This window comes from Hipposideros armiger, unplaced genomic scaffold (genome assembly GCF_001890085.2).
Source record: "Hipposideros armiger isolate ML-2016 unplaced genomic scaffold, ASM189008v1 scaffold_780, whole genome shotgun sequence".
Taxonomy (NCBI): Eukaryota; Metazoa; Chordata; class Mammalia; order Chiroptera; family Hipposideridae; genus Hipposideros; species Hipposideros armiger.
In genome coordinates this window covers 400302-424002 of record NW_017732130.1, presented here as the reverse complement: position 1 = coordinate 424002, position 23701 = coordinate 400302, and the positions used below count along the sequence as shown (strand labels likewise).

Sequence of the window (23701 nt, the reverse complement as noted above, 5' to 3'; positions counted from 1 at the left end):
AGGGTTCTTTAGTTAAAACAGAAATACATTGATAGCTTTTTGATATATTTAGAAGCTAGGATCTACCAAAACTGTGACTAATTTAGATATTGGTGTTGAAAAATTGTGGGATTTCAAAAGTCATTCCATATTCTCAGGCTTTGACAACTAGTAGATATAGATAATATATACTAAGCTGGATTATACCAGAGGAATGATCACGATGGAGAAGGGGAGATAATTATTTTAATTTGGAATACTGAGTCTGTGGTGGCTATGCAACACCCAAGAAAAATGTTGAATAGCATTTGAATACAGAGGTCTAAATTTTAATACATATATTATATATTACTTTATATATATTTTATTAAGTTAGGAGCTGTTAACATACATGTTGAAATAAAATGATGAGAGTGGATTAAGTTGTCAATGTAGAAACTATGAAAAGATGAAAAGAGAAGAAGAGGACTGAAGGAAAAGAAATAGGAAAGGGCCCAGGACAAAGCACTGGGGATATTCAACAGATAACCCTCACATACATGAGGGAGAAAAACCAAGCAAACTGAGGAGTGATGAGAGATGCAGCAGAGGTTGGTAGGAGTAAGGGTTGGACAGAAGCATTTAGTGTCAAGAAGTCAAGTTAACATGATATTTTGAGAAATAGAACATGATCAACTATGTTGCTCATGGAGAGCTGCTGAAAAGTCAAATAAAGCGAGGGCTGAAAGTATCTACTGGTAAAATTCACACAGGGATCACTGAAGAGTTTAGTAGTAGTAGCTTTGATTGAATAGTAGAAATCAGAAGTGAGTGGACTGAGAAATTAATAGATAAAAAATGAAAACGGGTGCTTTTTCAGATATTTGGCTATAAAGAGATAGAGTTTGGTTAGTAACTGAAGTGTTGAAAATATCCAGGGATACTTTTTTATTTTTTTTTAAATAATGGGAGAATTTGTTTAAATGTTGATGTAAAGGATCCAGTAGAAAGGTAAATAATATCCCCCCCCCAAAAAAAGAAAGAAAAGAAAAAAGATATAAAGGACTAGGTGATAGGAAATTACCTAAAAACAGAAGAGAACGAGATGCATAACATAGATAGAGTTTAATTGAGGAGGGACTTATCCTTTAACAGAAGGGAAGGAGAAAAAGATGGTGGAGATTCAGAAAGATTTATAAATTTGGAAACAGGAAATTGAAATTATCCCCTTATGATGGTTTTCACTTTTTTCTGCAAAATACAAGAAGCTTCACCTAATGAAATTGCTAAAAGAAAGGCAAGAGATCAGAAGTTTGAAGAGAGTGGAGAAGGTATAAAATAGTAGTTTCAGAAAGTTGGAAAGGCATCTAATTAGAGAAACACAGGAATACTGACAGACCCTGATGAGACTGTTAGAACGAATAGTCCTGAATCATAGAACAACCTGTCTGCTTCACTGTGCAGTTTTATTTAAGTGAATTTCAAGAGCATGGAACTAGAAACCCAGGAAGACAGTTGCCGGACAAAGAGGCAAAGAAACATAATACTTAAAACAGTGGACTATGGAATGTTTGCTAGATATATAAGGAGAGAAGAAGAGGAGGCTGAATGGTAAAGAGAAAATATGGCAATTAACTGGATGCTATAGAATTCTGGATGGTAGAAGAGGTTTAATATAAATCATTCAGAAACTGATCTCGAAAACAATGGAAGTTGTGGTTAAGAGGATTACAACATTAGCGTTTTTTAATTGGAGCAATTTTGAGGAGTATAAATGCTCAGTTTGTGGCCAAAGTAGGGGTTGATGGCAATTAAAGGGAAAAGAATGTCGCTAAGTATGAGAAATGTCATCTGCCTCTCCCCTAGCCTCAGTCTCTTCTATCCTTAAATAAAAGTTTAACAAAAATTTAAAGAGTTTATTTTTAAGTGATGCCAAATCCTGCTGCCAGGGTGACCATTTTTCTTTGGCCAGCCCTGACCATTGAGGAGGCAACACTGAACTCTGCTAGAGGTACTGATAGTCATAAAGGGAATACTTTTGGAAGGAGGTGACACCTGAGCTGAGTCTTACAGGATAAGTACTGGTTAGCTAGCCAGGTAAAAGGAGGAGTGTAAGGAAAAATTCCCGACAAAAGAATGAGCATGTGATTCAAGCTTAAGGACAAAGACCAGGACTATTTTAAACACCTCTGGTCATTTAGTACCTAGAACAATAATTTGATGTGTAGTAGGTATTCATTACATAATCGTTGAATAAACGAATGAATAAATTCAATTGATAGTCTAAGTCCCAGCATAAATTATGTTTCGGGGTACCTGTGAACAGAATATTATGTTTTGAACTAATGCAGAAATATACTTATTTATTCCTTTAAGAAATGGTCATACAACCTTTATTTGAGCATCTCCAATTTCAGAGGATTTGCTGCATTTTCAGGACAATTGGTTTTTTGGGGCAGTTCCAAATATTAGAAAGACCTTCCTGATACTGCATCGAAATCCCCTGACTTTAATTATCACCTTAACTCTCCTGTTTTACCTCTGAAGTCCAAAGCAATAGAGATTCTGATAAATTCCTCTTTGAAATGGCAACAGTTCAAACACATCAAAGTAGGTACATCACTATCACCTTTGGAGTAGCTCCACCTTTTGCTTTCACATCAAACATCTTTCCCTCAGGCTAAATGTAGGAATTCCTTCTTTATTTCCCCATTCTTTGCTAGCCTGTGGCTCAACTTTTAGGTCTCAGATGAACTACTACTTCGTCTCAGAAAAGCCTAACACGGGGAGATTAGACCCACTAATTATAAACTCCTGCATCATCTCAATTTTTTTTTCTTTTCCTCCACGGCACTTTTAAAAGTAGCCATTGTTAATGTCTGTCTCCCCTGCTAGATACAAAATACATTATGAGAACTGGGCACACAATGGGGAAAGACAAACAAAATCACTGGCTCTAGAGAGATGAAACTCAAATGAGACAGATAACTGTGAAGTGAGTAAACAAAAAAAAAAGCAAACATAAAAATCAGAAATGACGTAACAACAAAAAGGACATAGCAGGAAATAATATGGGGATAATGGGAAAGCAAGGGTCAGGGAAGGCTTTTCTGAGAACCTGATAATGAAGCTGAGACTCAGAGGGGGAGAATTCAGTGAGGTGATAATTTGGGTTCAGGGTATTCCAAAAAGAGAGGGCAGTGTGGGAGAGGTCTCTGAGGGTTAGCATGCGAGTAAGGCTAGAGTACAGCTAGTGAGAAGACACACCTGGAGGGAGTGTTCCGTGGAGAGAGTGAGCATCTTGTGCTACTCAATGTAAGTGTAATGTTAAGGAAACCTAAGGACCGTGAAACTGGATAACTTACTAATGCAACAAAAGCTTGACTAGTATCAGCTCTACAAAATAGGGACACTGTTTGCATACAATTAAATGGACTTTTGCTCCCAGCCCAAATGGTGAAACAGGAAATAAATTTTGCTTTCCTCCTAAATCAACTAATAAACCAGATAAAAACAAAGTAAGGGGAGTTCTACCATTGCCCCAGCTAGTCCCCCTTAGAAACTTTCTAGGTTGAGGTGTGGGGAGTAGGACACAGATGGAGCGCAATGGGCTTATTGAATTGACAGGAAGGAGCTGAGAATCTGGGAGACTAGGGGTTTCACTTGGAGGAAAAGATGCACAAAGAGAATTACAGACGTGTGTGCCAAAGACTGCTGTGCCCTGGCGAGTTGTTGCAAAGGTTACAGTGAGCCTTAGCAGCTGAGGAAGATGAGAGGAAGCATCGACTGCTGGGAGGACAGCATTAGGATCAAGATGGAAAATCATGAACCAGATTATACTATCAAGGAAAACCAAATTTTAGATATCATAACCAGAAAAATTAACCAACTTCCAGAGGCAGAAAGGGATCTACTTGAACATGGATCAATATATATTGGACTTAATGCTGCTCTCTGTGGCCTAATAGCAAAGTCTTTTTCGGCGCGTCTTAAATGTGACACAGGCTCGTATAGCTGCAGGCTTACCAATGGCAGTAATCCCATTTTTGACAGCAAACATATCTTACAGAGGTTTTGTAAGTTTACCATTGAATACAGGTAATTTGAATTGTGAAACCTTTACCATAACACAGGGTGGATTGGTTGGTCTTGTTTTTGGTGATCTTTATCCTGTTTTCTTGGTTATACCTGTGAATGGTAGTAGAGCAGCCAGGTATGCCTCAGCCCTGCTACCAGAGAAAGGAAACATCTTAACTTACTGGATCAGAATTTCTAAGCCTGTCTTTATAAAGATGTTATCTCCCATTTTGCTCCAGACGGCAAATTTGCAGCATATCTTGGTTCTAGACAATATAAACTACTTATAAAGGCTCTTCAGTTGCCTGAACCTGGGTTAGAAATTCAGTGATTGTTAAGTAAATCTGTACACAAAAATAAAACTGTAAAAATAAAAATAAATAAATAAATAAGAGCGAATTACAAAGATCTTCAGAAGTCCACCTTGAGTATTCATCAGTGTATGCATGTGAAGAAACTGCTTGAGAATTGGAGAACTACCACAAATATAAAAGGGAACTACACCCAGTGATCAAGCAGGGCCACATTAGTAGTGCCTCTTCCTACCATTTAGCCTGAAAAATATATAATTCACAGGATATTGGGTAGAGTATGTAGAAGAATCTTATGTTGTGGAGAAAAATTAGCCTTAGATTAAATGCCGTTTGGCCCACCTAACAAAACTTAAAATCAATATAAAAAAGGATAATTGTTTCCGTGAAACTTAACCGTCACATAGAAACAAAATCTTCAAAAATATTTATAGGAATACCAAACTATTCAACACCAAATAAGGTAGAATACAGTGTCTAGTGTCTAATATAAAGTACCCAGGTATGTAAATCTATACCTGGCAAATATATCTTTCAAAAATTAAGGTGAAATAAATACTTTCTTGGATACACAAAAACTGAAAGAATTTATCACTAGCAGACCCACACTACAATAAACGTTAATGGAATCCTTCAGGCAGAAGGAAAATGATACCAGATGGAAACATAAATCTATACAAAAGAATAGCAATCCCTGCAAATGAGAACTTTGTGGGTAAGTATGTAAGACTTTTTCATATTATTTAAATGTCCTCAAAGGATAAATTGACAGTTTGAACAAAAATATTAACAATGCACTGTGGAATTTCTAACATATATAAAAGTAACATGTATTAACAACAGTAGCTAAAGGTTTGAGGTGAGGAGAAAAGAAACTGTTCATTGTATGATTCTTATACAATATGTTTAGTGGTATAAAATCTCTTGAAGGTAGATTGTGAAAGAGGGAAGATGTGTATGGTAAACCCTAACACTCACTAAAATAGCAAAACAAGAAGTTATAAACAACAACTAACACAGATGAAAAAAATTAAACCATTAAAAATACTCATTGAATCCAAAATAATGCATAAAATGAAAAAAAAATGGACAAAGGACAGATGGAAGAAATACAAAACAAAATTAATCACATTAATTTAAGATGATCTAACTACATCAATTAAAAACCTGAGATTGTTTGACTGGATAATTATTCATAATTACAAAAACTTGGAAGCAACCAAGATGTTCTTCAGTAGGTGAATGGATAAACTGTGGCACAACTAGATAATGGAATATTATTCAGTGCTAGAAAGAAATGTTATTGAGCCATGAAAAGACATGGAGGAATTTAGATGAATATGACTAAGTAAAAGAAGCAAATATGAAAAGACTACATGCTACATGATTCCAAGTATATGACATTCTGGAAAAGGTAAACTCTGGAGAGAGTAAAAAGATCAGGGGTTGGGATGGGGAGGGAAGAACAGGCCAAGCACAGAGGATTTTTAGGGCAGTGAAAATATGCTGTATATTACTGTAATGATCAAATCCATAGAATGTACAACATCTAGAGTAAAATGTAGGGCTGGCCTACAGTTGGTTAAGAGCTCACTCAAGAGTTTGAGCTCTGAGCAAGTGGTTCGATTCCCAGCCTGAGCTGAGCAGCCGCTGAGCTGCCAATAGGTAGCAGGATGGCTCAGCTTAAAAAAAAAAAAAAAAGAGTAAAATGTAATGTAAACTATGGACTTTGGGTGATTATGTTGTGTCAATGTAGGTTCATCAATTATAACAAATGTACCACTCTGGTAGGTGATGTTGATAATGGGGGAGGTTATGCATGTGTGGGGGCAGGAGGTAGTGGAAAGTCTTTGTAATTCCCCTTCAATTTTGCTGTGAACTTAAAAGTGCTCTTAAAATATAAAGCTTAGGGCCGGCCGAGTGGCACATTGGTTGGGAGCTGGCTTGGGATACCAGCTCTGAGCAGCAGGGCCCCAGTTCGGATCCCACACACACACACACACACACACACAATATATATATATATATATATATATATATATATATATATGTACACACACACACATATATATATATACATATATATATGTGTGTATATATATAATTAGTCTATATATATATATATATATATATATATATATATATAAAGCCTAATTTTTTTAAAAAAAATCTAAAACATTTCTAAGAGAAATTAAAAAATATCAAAATAAAAGGATAGATATACCATGTTCATGGATTAGAAGACTGAATAGTGTTAGGATGTCAATTCTCTCCAAATTGATCTGCAGATTCAAAGCACTCTCAATAAAAGAAAATCGTTGCTTTTTTGTAGAAATTGACTAAACCGATTCTAAAACCTATATGGAAATAAAAATGACCAAGAATTGCCAAAACAACTTTTTTTAAAAAGAATGAAATTGGAAAATTAGCACTATGTAATTTCAAAGTTTATTATAAAGCTACAGTTATCAAGATGGTATGATATTGGAATAAATAAAGACGTAGAGCAATGGACTGAATAGACACTACAAAAATATGCTCATGCATATATAGAAAACTGATTCACATGACAAGTTTCAAAGGCAATTTAGTAGAGAAAATGGAGACTTTGAAGAATGTTGTTAAAATATTGGGATACACATGCAAGAAAAAGAAAAAAGGAAAGACAGAAAGGAAGAAAAAGGGAAGGAAGGAAGAAGGAAAAAAAGGAAGGAAAGAAAAAGGAGATATTTTTATCTACATTTTGCATCATATGCAAATATTAATTCAAGATATATCATAGACCTAAATGTAAAACCTACAACTACAAAACTTCTAGAAGTAATATAGGGAAACATTTGGGTTCGGCAAAAGTTTCTTAAATATGACACAAAAAAACATGATCTATAAAAGGAAAAATTGATAAATTAGACTTCATCAAAATATAAAATTTCTGCTCTTCAAAAAAAAACGTTGATAATATAAAATAATAAGCCACAAACTTGGAAAAAATGTGTGCAACCCATATAGCTGATAAGGACTTATATCCAGAATATATAAAATACCTCAAAACTTAATGATAAGGAAACAATTCAATGAAAAATACCCAAATGCTTAACCAAAAAAGTTATATAGATTGTAAAAAGCATGGAAGAAGATGCTAAGCACCATTAGACACTATGGAAAAGTAAATTAAAACTACAATGAAATATGACAACGTAACTATTAGAATGTCTAAGAATAAGAGATTATAAATAGCACTGGGAATAAATAATCAGTATTAGGGAAACTGTGGAATAGTCATACAATGGAATACAGGTTCATGAATATAAAGGAATAAACCCTTGATACATACTCCAACATATATAAAGCTCAAAATAATTATTCTGAGTGAAAGAAGGCAGACATAAAAGAGTATGTACTATGTGATTCAATTTTTAGAAATGTCTACAAAATACAAATTATATTCTATATTGATAGAAAATACATCAGTGATTTCCTGTGGATGGGGTAGGATGGAATAAGGAGAGGTGCCAAGGAGGAATTACACAGGACATTGAGGGATCCTTTGGCAGTGATGAATATATTCATTACTCCGATTGTGGTGGTTGTTTCACGGATGTAGTCATGTGTCAAAATTCATCCAATTATACCCTTTAAATAACTGCACTTTCTGCAGCTTATTTTATACAAACTATACATCAATAAAGTTGTGTTTATGTATGTATATGTAGACATATAATACATATGTAATATATAACAATACATAAGATTATACAAGTATATAATAATACATAATAAATGAAAGAATACATATGTTCTATATGAGATCTGACAACTAAGTTTGCAAAATTGTTGCTAACCTTTTTTGATATCAGAGGATTATTCATTATGAATTTGTACCAATTGGACAAACAGTTAACCAAGTATTTGGAAGTGCTGAAAAAGCTGTGTAAAAAAGTTAGACGACCTGAACTTTTTGCCAACAATTCATGGCTCTTGCATCACGACAACGCACCAGCTTACATAACACTGCCTGTGAAGAAGTTTTTATCCAGTAAACAAATAACTGTATTGGAACAGCCTCCCTACTTACCTGATCTGGTCCTCAATGACTTTTTTCTTTACCTGAAGATAAAGGAAATATTGAGAGGAAGACATTTTGATGACATTCAGGACATCAAGGGTAATATGACGACAGCTCTGACGGCCATTCCAGAAAAAGAATTCCCAAATTGCTTTGAAGGGTGGACTAGGTGCTGGCGTCAGTGCATAGCTTCCCAAGAGGAGTACTTTGAAAGTGACTGTAGTGATATTCAGCAATGAGGTATGTAGCACTTTTCCTAGGAGGAGTTTGCACACTTAATTATCAGAACACATCTCTCTCTCTCTCATATATATATATATATATATATATCAAGAGGATTAAAGGGGTGTGTGTGTGTGTGTGTGTGTGTGTGTGTGTGTGTAAAGGAATATAAGTGACTTTCTGTTAAAAGTCATTCTCAAATCCATCCCATGCTGCAATTCAGTATCCTAATAGGACAGGATTACCTCATATTAGAATGCCTCTTATGTAATATTCTGCTTTATCGTAGTTACTTTCATTTACTCTTCTCTTATTTTCTGCAGTGCCCAGCTGAGTACTTTGCACACAGTAAATATTAGCTAATTTATAGTTGAGTTTAGTAGAAGTAAGCTTCTAGAGGGAATTATTTCTCCCCCAAGGACAGCAGTAATGGAACTTGAAAAACAAAACAAAACAAAAAAATCTTAGGAAAATCACAGTTTAATTCAAAGGTCAAAAAATCTAAACAGATTGGAAGTAAAATCCAAATAGTTAAGCATTCTTTCTCAGTTAAACCAATTTAAACCTTGCATCTGCCTTTGTAGTTTACATAGAGGAAGATTTATTTTTATAGTAAGCACCCATTCATTTAGGATATATACAACCAGGAAGATTAAATTAACATGCTTTTAAAATGGATTAATACAATAACTATTGGTATACAAATTAACCTTCTCCTAACACCCAGGGTACTGTTAGATGTAAGAATCTTAATAATATGCAGTTATACGAGCCACCAAAATCCAAATGCTCATTATGTAGAACTAACTGAGGCTCAAAAGCATCTTGTCCCAGGTCCCACAGATGGTATATTGCACTATGGATGTGATGTGTCCTGTGAATGAGTGCTAGCTCCCTGAAAAGTGCTGTTCTCTGGCTGGCCTGCAGGCAGACAGCCCAGGTCACAAGTATACTCTTATGTTCAAAGCTTGCCAATACATTGGATGGTAACTTTAATCATCAGCACCTCTGAACCATTTTTTTGTTTAGATTCTCTAAAATTACTCATGCTGAGAATATAAAAACAGTTTTATATATATTTCTTGTTTGTATAAACATATATGCAGAGGGTGCCAAAAATGTATACATATTTTAACAAAGAAAAACTGTATTAAAATTGTAATACTCAATATGTACTGATAACAAAAGATGAATACGAGTTATGTTAGACTTCTGCGCTTACAAGAGGTGCTGAAATTGGCTACCACCAGCGTCCAGACACTTATTTTATACAAATAAAATCTGATTACATCAAACTACTGCTAGAGCAACATTGACCAAAGTGTCTACTTGTATACATTTTTTTGACACCCCCAGTATGTACATATGTGTGTATATGTATATATATCTCACTATTATGTTTGTAATTTGCCCAGAATAGGGCCAGATTCTAACCACTGAAATAAGATGTAATCATGTAATAAATGACATGTCGTAGATTCTACACTCTCAGACTTTATCAGAGATTGCCCAAATAGGGACATTTCTTTGGGAAGATTTATGAGGGTGAAGTCACAGAGAGAGGACAGGAAAGAAAAATCTAATGTCAACAATCTATCAGGCACGTTGCCAGGCCTATTATAGATGTTGTATTATATAATGCTTACAACATTCAGAAAAGTAGTTATCATTAACCTTATTTCACAGATTGAAAAACTTGCCAAATTCACAAAGCAACAAAGTAACAGGGTTCTTATTTAAACCCAGGGTTGTATGACTGCATAGGGTTTCCACTACACTCTGCAGCTTCCCGGACAGAAAGATCCAGCACAGAGGAAAAAACTAGTGTTTTCATATTATTCAGGAAGCATAATTCAGATACAAATTCAGATCATGATGTCCCTGAGAACTTCATGAAAATGTGTCTTATGCTGCTTTATTTTTTTAAATGATGAATGCCACGATTCTGTTCCTCGAAAAAAGAAATAATAGAACCAGAAACAATAACCAGAATATATTTGTAAAGGATAAATCATTCTAAGCAAACCTAATTATTTTTTTTTCTTCCAACAGAATTACATGCCCAAAAGATAATGGAAGTACAACAGACACAATTTATCTTGATTACTAATATAACTGATAGTGCCTCTTAGATATTAACTAGCACAATTAATTGAAAATAGCCTCAATCTGGAATAAAAATTGACTTCACAGGAACAAAAGGGTAATGTCGTAAACTGTTAGGGGCCTGTCTGGGCTGCCTGCTTCGCCCAGCCCCAACTGCCATTTGTAATGGTACTTGTAGGGGCAGCAATTGTCCAGAATTACAAAGCAGACTATCCTCCTGTATAGTGCTGGGTCTGCTTATGTAGAAGACTCAACTTGCATTAAATAGTCACACACAAAAAAACAATAGCTGTTTTTCAGTCGAGGTTAGCACTGTCCAATAAAATACAGTGCAAGTCACTTAGGCAATTTTATAATACCCATTTTTAAAAGTTTAAAAGAAACAAGTGAAATGAATTTAAACAATCTATTTTTAACCCAAATGTGTACAATATTTTATTTGTCATTTAGTCAATACAAGATAATGATGGAGCTATTTTAGATATCTCTTATTTAGATGTACTTTACTTTCTTCTTATACTGTCTTCAAAGTCCAGTGTATATTTTGCTTTAAGCCCATCTCAATTCTGATGCTAAATTTTGAATGGCTAATGAAAGGAATTGTCCTTCCAGATAATAAAATTGTGCTTAATAAAAAAATATTTAATAGGCATCAGAATTTAAATTAATGAAAATAAAATTTAAAGTTTATTCCTTCAATCAGACTAGCTTTTTTTCAAATACTCAATAGCCCCAAATAGCTGGTGGCTACCATATTGGAGAATTGGAGAACACGCATTTCAGTCCCATAGCTTCTTTGATAGCACAACTTTCTCAAAACCCTTAGTGTTCTTATTAATTTGAGTTATTCATTTTGAGGTGTTGATAGTTACACTCAGAATTTGTTGTTAATCATGCCTTTCTCTTAGTTCTCTCCCTTGACTTAAATCCATCTATATCATCTAAGAAATTATGCCCATATTTTCTTTCACTGAGCCATTTTTTTTTCCCCCAAGGGGAAGGGTTTGCAGCATGGCACCTAAATTCTTCAGATGCTTTAACAATAGCTATGGCAACCTTTTGCAGCAAGGATGTATTCTAATCAGCCTTGATCCCTTAAAAGTCCTTCTTAGGCTTGTCTTTTACAAGTTGATAATGGGAAAGTGCTGCCTTTTTCAACCCAACAAGTCTCTGAATTTCTGGATTCTTTCTAATTCTCTTTCCTTCTGTTTGCTACCATGCACATATTTCCTGAGATCTTTTCTTTCTTGTAGTAATTTGTCAACTATAGCCAAACCACACTACTAATGTTTGGTTTCCCAACCTCTTTTGAAGATCTATGAGTTCATACAATATGTTTCCTATTATATAGTCATTTATTTTACCACTGCATAATGTGGATTGCCATCCTTCCACTTACCATAACAGTTTCTCACCACCTGCAGCCAACTCATAAGCCAATACTACATAAGCCGATTCATGCCTCCTGATTAAACCAAGGTCTGCTTCCTTCAGAAGAGACACAGGCTCTCAGGAAGAAAACAGGAAGCTGGCTCTTTACTTACCATTCTGTAGTAAATTATCTGTTGCAGAGGTTGTGCATATTTCTACTACCAACGAGTCCCTGGTCATCTCTGACTTTTGAGGCCTAGCAGTGTGTGGCATAAAGGAGGTAGAGGAGTTTGAGTCGATGTTGCATATCTTTACACAGAATGACATCAGAGAAGTTTAGTTGGTTAAAATTGGGAGACATGGACACACCTGTGCATTAGTTCTAATGCAGCCAACCCCTGAATGTGCCCCTAGGCAGGTTACTGAAAGGCATTTCTCATTCCTTTCCTTATCCAAGAATCTGAAGCTGCTATAATTTCCTCAACATAACAATTTATATTAGAGTTATTCAAAGTTGGCTTTAAAGTTTCAATATGATAATTGTCATTAAGAACTTGGCTAGTCACCCACATATGGGAAATAAAAAAACTTCTTGGTAAGGGTATCACTATAAAGTCATGTTCAAAGCTTCAATAACTCAATTACATATTTTGTTAAGAATATGGGGTTTACGATGGAAGGCAGGGAAATTTCATGTGTTTTTCAGTCATTAAAGCAGTTAATTTTAAGTTAATAAAATCTTTTTAAAAAATTCTATCTTATTTAATTCTCAGAATAAATTTGTGATGTGTATATTTTACAGAGGAGAAAGCAATTCCAGGGTGGGTAAGTAATCTGCCCAAGATTATTGAATATATATGCCATGATATAAATCCATGTGCCTGTCAACATATTAATTTTTTTCCTGCTACTCATATGACTTTTTAAAAAATTAAATTTATTGGGATATAATTTATGTTCAATAAACTGCATTAATTTTAATAGTACAGTTAAGTGAGTTTTGATAAATGTATACACCCATGGAGCCCTCACCACAATTAAGATATTTCCAGGATACTTACAGCACCCTCATAAGTTTCTTCATGTCTCTTTGCAGTCAACCCTCCCTCTACTCCTGGCTCCAGGAAATCATTAAAGTGTTTTTTTTTCCTTCAGTTTTAAAATTTTACATCTTTATTGAACATAATTCATGCACCATAAAATTCAAATGTTTAAAGTGTACAATTTAATACCTTTAGTGTGTTCACAGAGTTGTTTCACAATCACCATATTCTAATTTTAGAACATTTTCATCACTCCAGAAAGAAACCCTTTGCCCATTAGCAGTTACTCCCCACCTCCACTCTTTTCCCCTAGCCTCCCAAACTCCAGGCTTCAACAAACACTAGCTTAGTTTTTGCCTACTCTGCACATTTCTTCATATGTAGAATTATACAATATATGGTCTTTGAGGATAGGCTTTTTTCACTTAGCATAAGTGAAAATTAATCCATATCAGTACTTCTTTCCTTTTTATTGCCAAATTGTTCACTCTACAGATGTATAGCTATATGGCCTTTCTGTAATAGTCTCAGAGGACGATGTTCCTAACAAGGCTTGTCCTCAAAAAACAAAACAAACAAAACTATTTTCCCAGAGCCTAACCGACCTGGGCAAGGGAAATACCAACAGCAACCTGCTCTATCCTCTATTCCACATGAGGAATATCCAGCTATATCCAACTATTGTCCTCTCTAGCCTTGCTGTCTAACTCAGGGTGAGGGGGACTGAGAAGCTCCTGTGAAAGTCACAGTTTAGGGGCACAGGCTCACTGAAAGTTTGAAACCAAATCATAGGCTACAGAATGCTAACCCTTTCCTCACACCTTCCCATGACATCAATAGGGCCTCAGTATAATAACAGGGAATACAACTGAAGGAACTCTTTGTCTCAGATTTTATTTTAGAAATCTCTAGGAAATCCTAAAGACAATAGGGAGATAATAATAAGGATACCTATGAAGATTTTAGCCTTGATGCCTACAATTACGGCAAACCATAAATGCAGTCTGCTCCTTAGCCAGATACGCATAAAACCTCATATTAATGGTTATTTAACTAAGTTTCCTTTACCCAGTGTATAATGTCTGGCTTAAAAAAAACAAATTGCAACGCATACTAAAGCAGACGAAAAAACACAGTTTGAAGAGACAGAGTAAGCTTCAGAGCCACTTTCAGATAAGGCAGAAATATTGGAATTATAAGAAAAGGAATTAAAAACAACTATGATTAAATGCTAAAGACTCTAATGGATAAAGTAGACAGCATACAAGAACAGATGGGCAATGTAAGCAGAGAAATGGAAACTAAGAAAGAATCAAAAGGAAATGCTAAAAATCAAAAACACTGTAGCAAAAATGAAGTATGCCTTTGATGAGCTAGCTCATCAATACACTGGTCAAAGAGAGAATCGGTGAGCTTGAAGAAATGTCGATAGAGACTTCTAAAACTGAAATGCAAAGAGAAAGAAAAGAAAAGAAAAAGAAAAGAAAAGAAAAGAAAAGACAAAAAGAAAAAGAAGAGAAAAGAAAAAAGGAAAAGGAAAGAATACAACATTCAAGACCTATAGGATGATTAGAAATGTGTAACATACACTTAATGGGAAATATAAAATATATCTGAGAAAGGACTTTTATCTACAATACATGAAGAACTCTTACAATGCAATCAGGAGACAAACAACCCAATATAAAAATGCGCAGAATATATGAAGTCATGCTTTACAAAAGAAGATTAAAAACTGGCCAATGAGCAGATAAAAAGCATGTACTCAAGTTCAGGAGAAAACAAATTAGGACCAAAATGAGATATCTTACACCTTCATTTTTCTGGATACCTATAGAAAATCAATGGGGTGGAAGTGGACTGGGAATGTGTGTGTGTGGGGGGGGGGGTGTAGAGCAAAAATGCTATTTGCTTATGATTAAAAACAGTAAAAATCAGAGGAAAACATCATCAGAACTAGTAGCTATCCAAACTAAAATGATACAATTATTTTGAGATTCTATCTTAGTGATTTCTATATATTAAAAAAAGTGATCTGCAGAAGCCATCTTGGTGTTCCTTGCAAGAGTATGTCAGAGGCGTTTTGGTCTGGGTTAACTCTATTCCTTTGACACTCTAGTAACTAGGACATGAGTCCACAGCAGCTCCCCCTCCACTGATAAAAAAAAAATCTAAAATCACTGCTCTGTACTTGTGCCAAATTGGATAATCCAATGCTAAACGAAATGCTGTATGGTATAACAAACAGAGGGAGCCATGGAGAAGGAAATGAGAAGATTCTGACCTTAATAAACTGTGTGACATGAAGCATTTCATTAAACTGCAGGGCTTCAGTGCTCTCATTGGCTAAGTAAGAGGACTCAACAAGATGACACTAAGATATTCCACTTTTTATCATTTTTGAATTCATCATCCAAATAATTTTCCTCTTAAATATCCACCTATGTTTATAATCTAAAACTTTACTGAAAACATGAGTATTGGACTTAATTTTTAAAATGATTAGATAATAAAAAGTATCTTATAGTTCTTATGTAGGACCATTTTGCATTGCCTTTATTCACTAATCCAACAAATATTTACTAAGTGTCCGTCATGGTCCTTGGTACTCTGTTAAGCTGTGGGTATAAAATGATAATCAACACATTTTAAGCCCTCAATTAAATTATAAAGAAATAAGGGAAGCCGACCAACAGAAAAATTCTGAACCTGTGAGAAGTACTGTGATTTGAAAAAAATGTGAAATACTTTGAAAGCACAAAAGGAAGTCACCTGGTTTTCAGGAAGTTAGGGAAAGTTTTTGAAGGTAGATGATGTCTTCTGCATGAAATTGTGCTACGTACAATAGAGAGATTTGCAGATGCAACTAAACAACCCCTGATTTCAAGGTGATGATGAACAGAAGATAAAATGCAAATAAATGAGGTTTTGAATAAAAAGTAAAAAGTGACATAAAAAGTAACTTATACAGGTTTTTATCATTTTGAAAGAGTGGAAATTTCTTTCAAATAAAGAAATCAAGGACATTTTCAAGGAAACTGTGGCACATCAGCTGGTATTTAAAGAACAAGGGAAAGCATTCCAGAGAGAAGAGGTTTATTCAGCCAAGAGCTAAGGAGTGGACAGCAATGTCACTTACCAAATCCTGTAGCAGGGAACTGGACTGCCATGGCTTACACATATGGGGGTTCAAGGTTGTGCCTTTCAAGTATCAGATACATTTATATTCAGAGACAAATTATGTCATCAAGGCTCTCTCACGCTCTCCATTTCTTGACTATCATTATCTCTGCTTCTCTATGTTATCTCTCAGTGGTGACTGAACTCTTTTCTGCTACAGCCAACCCTCAGCCAACATCTTTAAAGGTTAGCAATGCAGATACAAAACCTGCATCCTCTCTATCTTTGTCCCTTAACATTCGTATCAGATACAATGAAGGACTCTACCATTTCTTTGTCCATTACTTAGACCAATCACTGTGAAGAGTAAAATGGGTTATGATGCTTGGCCAGGCCTGAGTTTCTACCACTGTGGACAGAGAGCAGACAGTGCACTGTGGGTGATTCTCCCTTTAGAGCTGGGGAGGGTTAGAGGAGGGGTAGCTCTCTAGGAGGACGGAGAGTCTGGTTAGGCAACAAGGACTTAGGCACTACAGTTGTTGCCCTGAGGAGTTGAGGGAAAAAAAAAAGTGGTAAAAAATCTGAAAGTATTTTCCCTCTTGCTACATGTGAAAGTACATACTGTCATGTCAGTGTTTGATAAATATTTACTGACTTTTAAAAGAAACATACTAATGATTCTCCAAATGTCAAGCATTCAATAACATTTCATTGCATAGTCTCACCAAAACAAAATATTTAGGAATTATATTCCAAAACATGTATCCCTCACCCCATCAGCAAACACAAACACACATTTTGGAAGTAAAAGGACTGTTTGAAATCTGTAAATAAAATGTGAAATGAATATATTAGAAAATACTAAAAAATGATAAGAAAATTATTAGAGCTTTTGAATGTGGACTGTCAAAATACTTAAAAAAAATGATTCAAGGATTTGTAAAATGTTTTCCACAAAGTAAAGGTAAACTTTTTAAATTTTCTTAAATATAACAATATCTACTAAGGAAAGTAGAATCAATACATAGTAGCTCATTTACAGTTTATCACAGGGTACTTCTCAGCAACCACAGTTATCCAGAATGTAGAAAGAAAACAAAGTCTTTCAAGAAATTTAATTGGCTATCTCTTGAACTCATGCTCTTGGGTAACAGGAAGGCCTCACTATTGGTTTCATGTCTTTATATTAACATCACTTATAACAAGTTAGCTATATGGATTCCTGGAATAATAGATTAGACCCAATAGATGAGAAAGTAAACTCTCATTTTCAGGCCCATTGATAACTACAAAGAGAGACAAAATAAATCCCAACGATGAGAAGAGACTTAAACGAGAATATAAAAAGGCAAAGTAGTTTGAGGGTGAAAGGATGGTACCCAAACAGACAAGTTAAAAGATGCCCTCAAAAAATGACAATATTTTATTGGTATAGAAGATACATAACCTGAATCTATTATTTAACTGTTCCTTATTTGAGCACATTTCTCTATTGTTTATCCTCTGTAGTGATTAAAATTAAAAGAGCTTCTCACCAGATAGTCCACTCCTAGGTACTTAACTGAGAGAAATGAAAACAGCTGTCCACACCAAAGACTTCCACATGTATGTTTAGTGCATTTTTATTCACAAAAGCTCCAATTTAGAAACAACCTCAGTGTCTATCAATGAGTGAATGGATAAACAAATTTGATACACCGATACAAGGGAAACCTATTCTTCGATAAAAAGGAACAAACTGCCAATATATTCAAAAACGTAAATGAATCTCAAAATCACTGTACTGGACAAAAGCAAGTGGACACAAATGAATACGTATGATATGATTTCATTGACATAAAAATTCAGAAAACACCAGCTAATCCATGGTGTTAAAAAACAGATGAGGGCTGAAGGGAAGATGGGCTGCAAAGGAGTCAAGGAAAACTGCTTGGGTGATGTAAATATTCTGCATTTGATTTCTTTGGGGGTTTATGAGTGTACACATCTGCCAAAATTTTATCTAACTGTATACTTTAAATAAAGACTGTTTTTTCTTTTAAAATTCTATATCAATAACATCAATAAACAAACCAAGTATTTCTGAAAATTTGTTCAACACAAATAGAGCATTGTTGACTGCTTAGTTACTACAAATATCAAGTAGGTCCAAGTTCTTACTGTTTTTTTTTTTTCCCTGAACAGTATCTTAGAGGATTCTTTTGATTTAAGACTTATTAAGAAATGGAACTATTTAAGAGAAACCAAGGGGAAATACTAACAAGTACTGACCACCAATTAGGTATAAATATCTTACTTATGCTTACATTTATCTCAATGTAATAGGGATAACTTAATCCATATTATAAGTGAAAAAATCCAAGGCTTAGAAAATTTCTCTAATTTTCTTGGCTTTCAGATCATTTCAGAGCTTTGCTCCATATTTCTATATAAGATTACTTAATATATTGAGGTACACATTACTTTCTCGTACAGTAAAATGTACCCATCTAAAGGGCATATTCCAATGAGTTAATACATTTATATGCTTGTGTAATCACCATCACAAGTAACATACAGAATATTTTCACCACTCCAAACATTTCTTTAATGCCATTCCCAGTTAACACTCCCACATTTGGCCCTAGTCAATTACTAATCTGCTTTCTCTCATGATAGAATAGATTGTGGTTTCTTATATGTAAACTTTTATACTTTTATATTGAATATAAACTTGTATATTTTTATGGTGAATGTAAACACTTATATTAAAAAAGAATATGAATAGAATTATATTTTTTGTGCATTTGGCTTCTTTAATTCAGCATAATCTTTTCATAATGAATACATACTACTATGTATAAAAACAATTTGTCCTTTTTAATTATTGAGTAATATTCAATTATATAGATATATGTACTTTATTTTTTGATCCAATCACCTATTGATTGATACTTAGATTGGTCCTAGTTTCCAGTTTGGGATTACTACAAATAAAGCACTTATGAACATTTGTGTACAAATCTCTATATGCACATATCTTTTTGTTCTCTTGATTAAATGCCTCACTATGGGATAGCTGAGTAATATTGTAAGTGTATGTTTAACTTTATAAGAAGCTGCCAAACAATTTTCCAAAGTGGTTTTACCATTTCACATTTGCAACAACACTGAATAAGAGTGTTGTTCTATATCTTGCAAATTTTTGGTTTTGACTTTTTTTTTAATTATTCATTCTAATGGATGTGTTTAGGTATCTCATTTTGGTCTCAGCTTGCATTTCCTAAAGTTAAGTACTTTTTATGTGCTTATTGACCATTTTTAAATCTTCTTTGTAAAGCCTCACTTCAAGTATTTTGGCCATTTTTGTATTGGGTTGCTGTCTTATTGTGTTATAAGAGTTCTTCATGTATTGTGGATAAAAGCCCTTTGTCAAATATATGCGTAATATTTTCTCACAATTTGTACTTGCCTTTTTGTTTTCTTTATGGTGTCTTTTGAAAAGTGAAAGTTTTAATTTTTTTTTAAAGTTTGCTTTATCAATCTGGAGGGTTATGGTTTTTGTGTGCTAGATAAAAAATATTTATCTGCTATAAGGTTTCAAGGATTTCCTCTTACATTTTCTTCTATAAATTTTATATTTTAGATTTGACATTCATGTTTATAATCCATTTCAATTGAATCTTTTCTTTATGGTTTATGGTAAAGATTGATGTTCATTGTTCCCCCTATGCAAATATTCAGTTTTGTAGAATCATTTGTTTAAAAGACTCTCTTTACCTATTCAATTATATTGGCATCTTTGCCCAAAATTTACCATATATATGTGAGTCTAGTTGGGATACTCTCTATTCTTTTCCCTTGATCATAATACCACATTATCTTGACTAATAGAGCTTTACAATAAATCTTGAAATCAAGTTATATAAGTCCTTCATCTTTGTTTTCTTGTTTTAAAATTGCTTTGACTAATATGGGTCATTGTATTTTCATATAATTTTTAGAATCTGCTTGTCAATTTTTCTACAAAGAAGTTTGCTACAATATTGATTGTGATTGAATTGAAATTTTAGATCAATTTGGGAAAAATCATTTTAACAAGGCTTCGGCCTTCCAATAAACAAATATGACATATCTCTCCATTTATTTAGGCCTTATTAAATTATTTTCAGCAATTTTATAGTTTTTATTGTATATGTCTTTCACATATTATGTTAAACTTATTTCCTAAGTATTTCATGCTTTTGATGCTATTGAAAACAATTTGTATTTTTCTTTTTTGTTCAATTGTCCATTGATATTTTATAAAAATGCTATTGAGTTTTCTATATTGACCTTATATCCTGACCTCACTAAATTCATTTATTAGTTTTAGTTGCCTCTTTGTAAATGCCTTAGACTTTTCTACATTTACAATCATGTCATCTGCAAATAAGAGTTTTGTTTTATTTACATTTGGTGTGTTTTTATTTCTTTTTCTTGCCTTATTCACCTGGTTAAGACCTCTGGTTAAAACCTGGTAAAATGTTGAGTAGAAGTTCTGAGAGAGAACATCTGTCTTATTTCTGACCTTAGGAAGAAAGCATTCTTTGTTTTACCTTTAAATATGATAATACTGGGGTGTTTTTAGACACTTTTTATTTGGGTTAACAAGTTTTTTTCAGTTATCATTTTCTAACGAGTTTTTAGAATAAATGGATGTTAAATTTTATCAGATGATTTTTCTGCATGTATTGAGATGCTCACATAATTTTTCTTCACTATTTTGTTAATTTGGTGAATTACACTGATTGATGTTGAATGTTAAACCAACCTTGCATTTCTAGCATAAACCACACTTGCTCATGATGTATTAGACTTTTTATATTTTGTTTGATTTAATTTTATAATATTTGTTAAGAATTCATATGCTTTATGAATGTATTAAAGTATGCAACATTGTTATATTAGCAATCATATGAGACAGCTTACTACATTCTTCAGTGTGATATAGGTGTGGTGTCAGGTGTTTTTTGATGTGACTAAGGCAATCTGGAGTTAAGGATTCATTTGGTTTAAGGTTAGTAGCAAATACTTTTGTAGTTCACTTTCATTTACAGTTACTTTACTATAAACTTTCCTGATGTAGGAATATTTCTCTGTCCACTGTGCCAATATACCCAACTTTGTGATCTTAAGATACAGGGTCCAAAGGTCTATTATGATGTGATCTTACTCTAACTTTGGTAAAATGGGTGCAGTGGAGGAGAAACGGTTTAAAATGCATGGAGCCAGAAACTAGTGTGTGAAAAAATCCTTCCAAACAAAAATCTTTAGCTCACAATATATTTTTCCTCTCTGAATCCCTCGTTGCAGACAGCTGAGTAGTTAGGCCCTCCTGATGCCTCCAGAGCTTATCAAGATGTTTCATGAAAGATAATTGCCTTCTTTGGGGGATTTTAAGGGAAGTTTAATGACAATAAATATTTTCTACACCTTGTCATATTTGAATGGGAGTATGAGAAGAATAAACATACTTTAAGGCTTACACAGTGATGAACTATATATAATGATTACAAACATGGAATTTTGAATTATGCAGACCTGAGCTGGAATCATGTCTTGCTACATCCTAACTATGTGACACTGAGCATATTTCCATGAACTTCGGTCTTCTCTATAAAATGGAGATAAAATAGCAATCTCTCATGTGTGATATAAGGAATATATATATATGGCATTTATCACTGTGCTTTGAATTATGCTGGCTATTACTATGTGACAGGACAAAATATTAAACTATAATTATCACAATCCCTTCTCCCTCTCTTTCCATGAAGCGTGGTGTCTGACATAGGTAACTCATTTTGTGAGCAGGTAGAGGAAGAGGATACAGGTGCAGGAACCAAATCCCAGAAAGTGTGGGGAGACTAGGAGAAAGAGGAAAAAAAGAGGAAAAAATGTGTGTGCCTGTAATGAGGCTGACTTTTGAGAGGCAGTGATGATGGACAAGCAGGATTCTTAGTTTTGTGTCTGATGTACCATCTAACCCCTTTCTCAGTGTCCTCAAGAGACCCTCAGTAAAGATTTACATTCCTCTCCAAGGGTTTTTGGAGGCAGACTTGTGTTTATATTTAATGTGGCTTTGTGATAAGACTGACTTTAAGGCAGAACAGGAAAGTGTAAATCTATTCAATTTACAACCATAATCAACTTAACTAAAACCAAAGTGTCAGTGTAAGGGTGGGCAAAGAAAAATATTCATTGAGGGAATCAGGGACAAGTGCCCTGAATATACTGACCTTCAATATATCACATAACCAATAATATTAGAAGACACTTAAGCAGGTAAAAATACCTGGGAACAGATCCTAGACAGCCTTGAAGCCAAAGATTATTTGCTAAAAAGCCACATCTATCATGTTTGGATACTTTATTTCATGTTAATTCCAGAGTGTCTCCTGTGATGTTTAGAAACTCAAGATTCTTGAAGACGCTATCTAAAGAGGACAAAATATCAACCACCAATCATTTTTTAAAAAGATAAACTGTGTCCAGAGGGAATATACAAACTCTAAAACCCTGTCTCTAGACAGTTTAATGCTTTCATTTTTTTTCAGTGACACACTGGAAAGCTTTCATTGGTAAATATATTGAAGGCTGGAAAATAAATCAGGGTTGTTTACCAAATTAGATACAATGTTCAAAGACAGGACATGATAAGGAAACCTTTGTGGATAGCAGTCATAGCACAATGTCTTCCGTTTCACTGGATTTTCATGTTGTTATAAAGCCTGTATGTTTTTTTGGGTGGGATGGAGCTTACTTTTATATAGATACAACACACAGAAGAAATGAAAATACATGAGAAAAACTAATAATGCCAAATATGTTTTTAGCCCCACTGTATGCTAGTTATTTTACATCCTTTATTGTCAAGTATCACAGTGATTTTGAAGAATATGAATTATAATCTTAATATTATAAATAAAAAACAAAGCCAAGTTTGTTTTAAATTAGAGGTAAACTGATTTAATGCATAGTTGCATGGGTTGATGAGACCATTTTCAAATTCAGATCTACTTGGCACCAAATCGCATGTTATTTTCAGCTGCAGGCTATAGGTATGGTCGATGTAGTGGACACTTTTCAGAGCCTAGCTCACAAAGACCCCTTAATGGCTTTCCCCTCACTCTTCCTACACACATATATTCTTAGTTGATCTAGTTTTCAAGAGAAGTCTGTATTTTTAGACTATGATTTACTTCACTACTTCGTATTGTTAAGTTTAAGGCTCCTAAACAAAACTTGTATAAGAGAATTTTCGTTCCAAAGAGTCTATGACCAGACCTGGGGCTGTCTCTCAAAGGGGAGACCAGCAGCTAAGTCTTAGTGGGTAAGGGTTTTATAGCTGAAGTTGGATACAGAAGTAAAAAAAAACAGTTAGTGTGTAAAAAAGGAAAAAAATG

General features: G+C 34.1%; 1 protein-coding gene and 1 pseudogene across 1 annotated transcript in view; one reads left to right on the top strand and one right to left on the bottom strand.

Moving 5' to 3' along the window:
- Window positions 1-23701, bottom strand: part of NOX4 (NADPH oxidase 4) — a 200480-nt gene that overhangs the window by 172151 nt on the left and 4628 nt on the right. The gene's annotated exons all lie outside the window — the stretch shown is intronic.
- On the top strand, window positions 3773-4392 carry LOC109374044 (transmembrane protein 126A pseudogene; annotated as a pseudogene).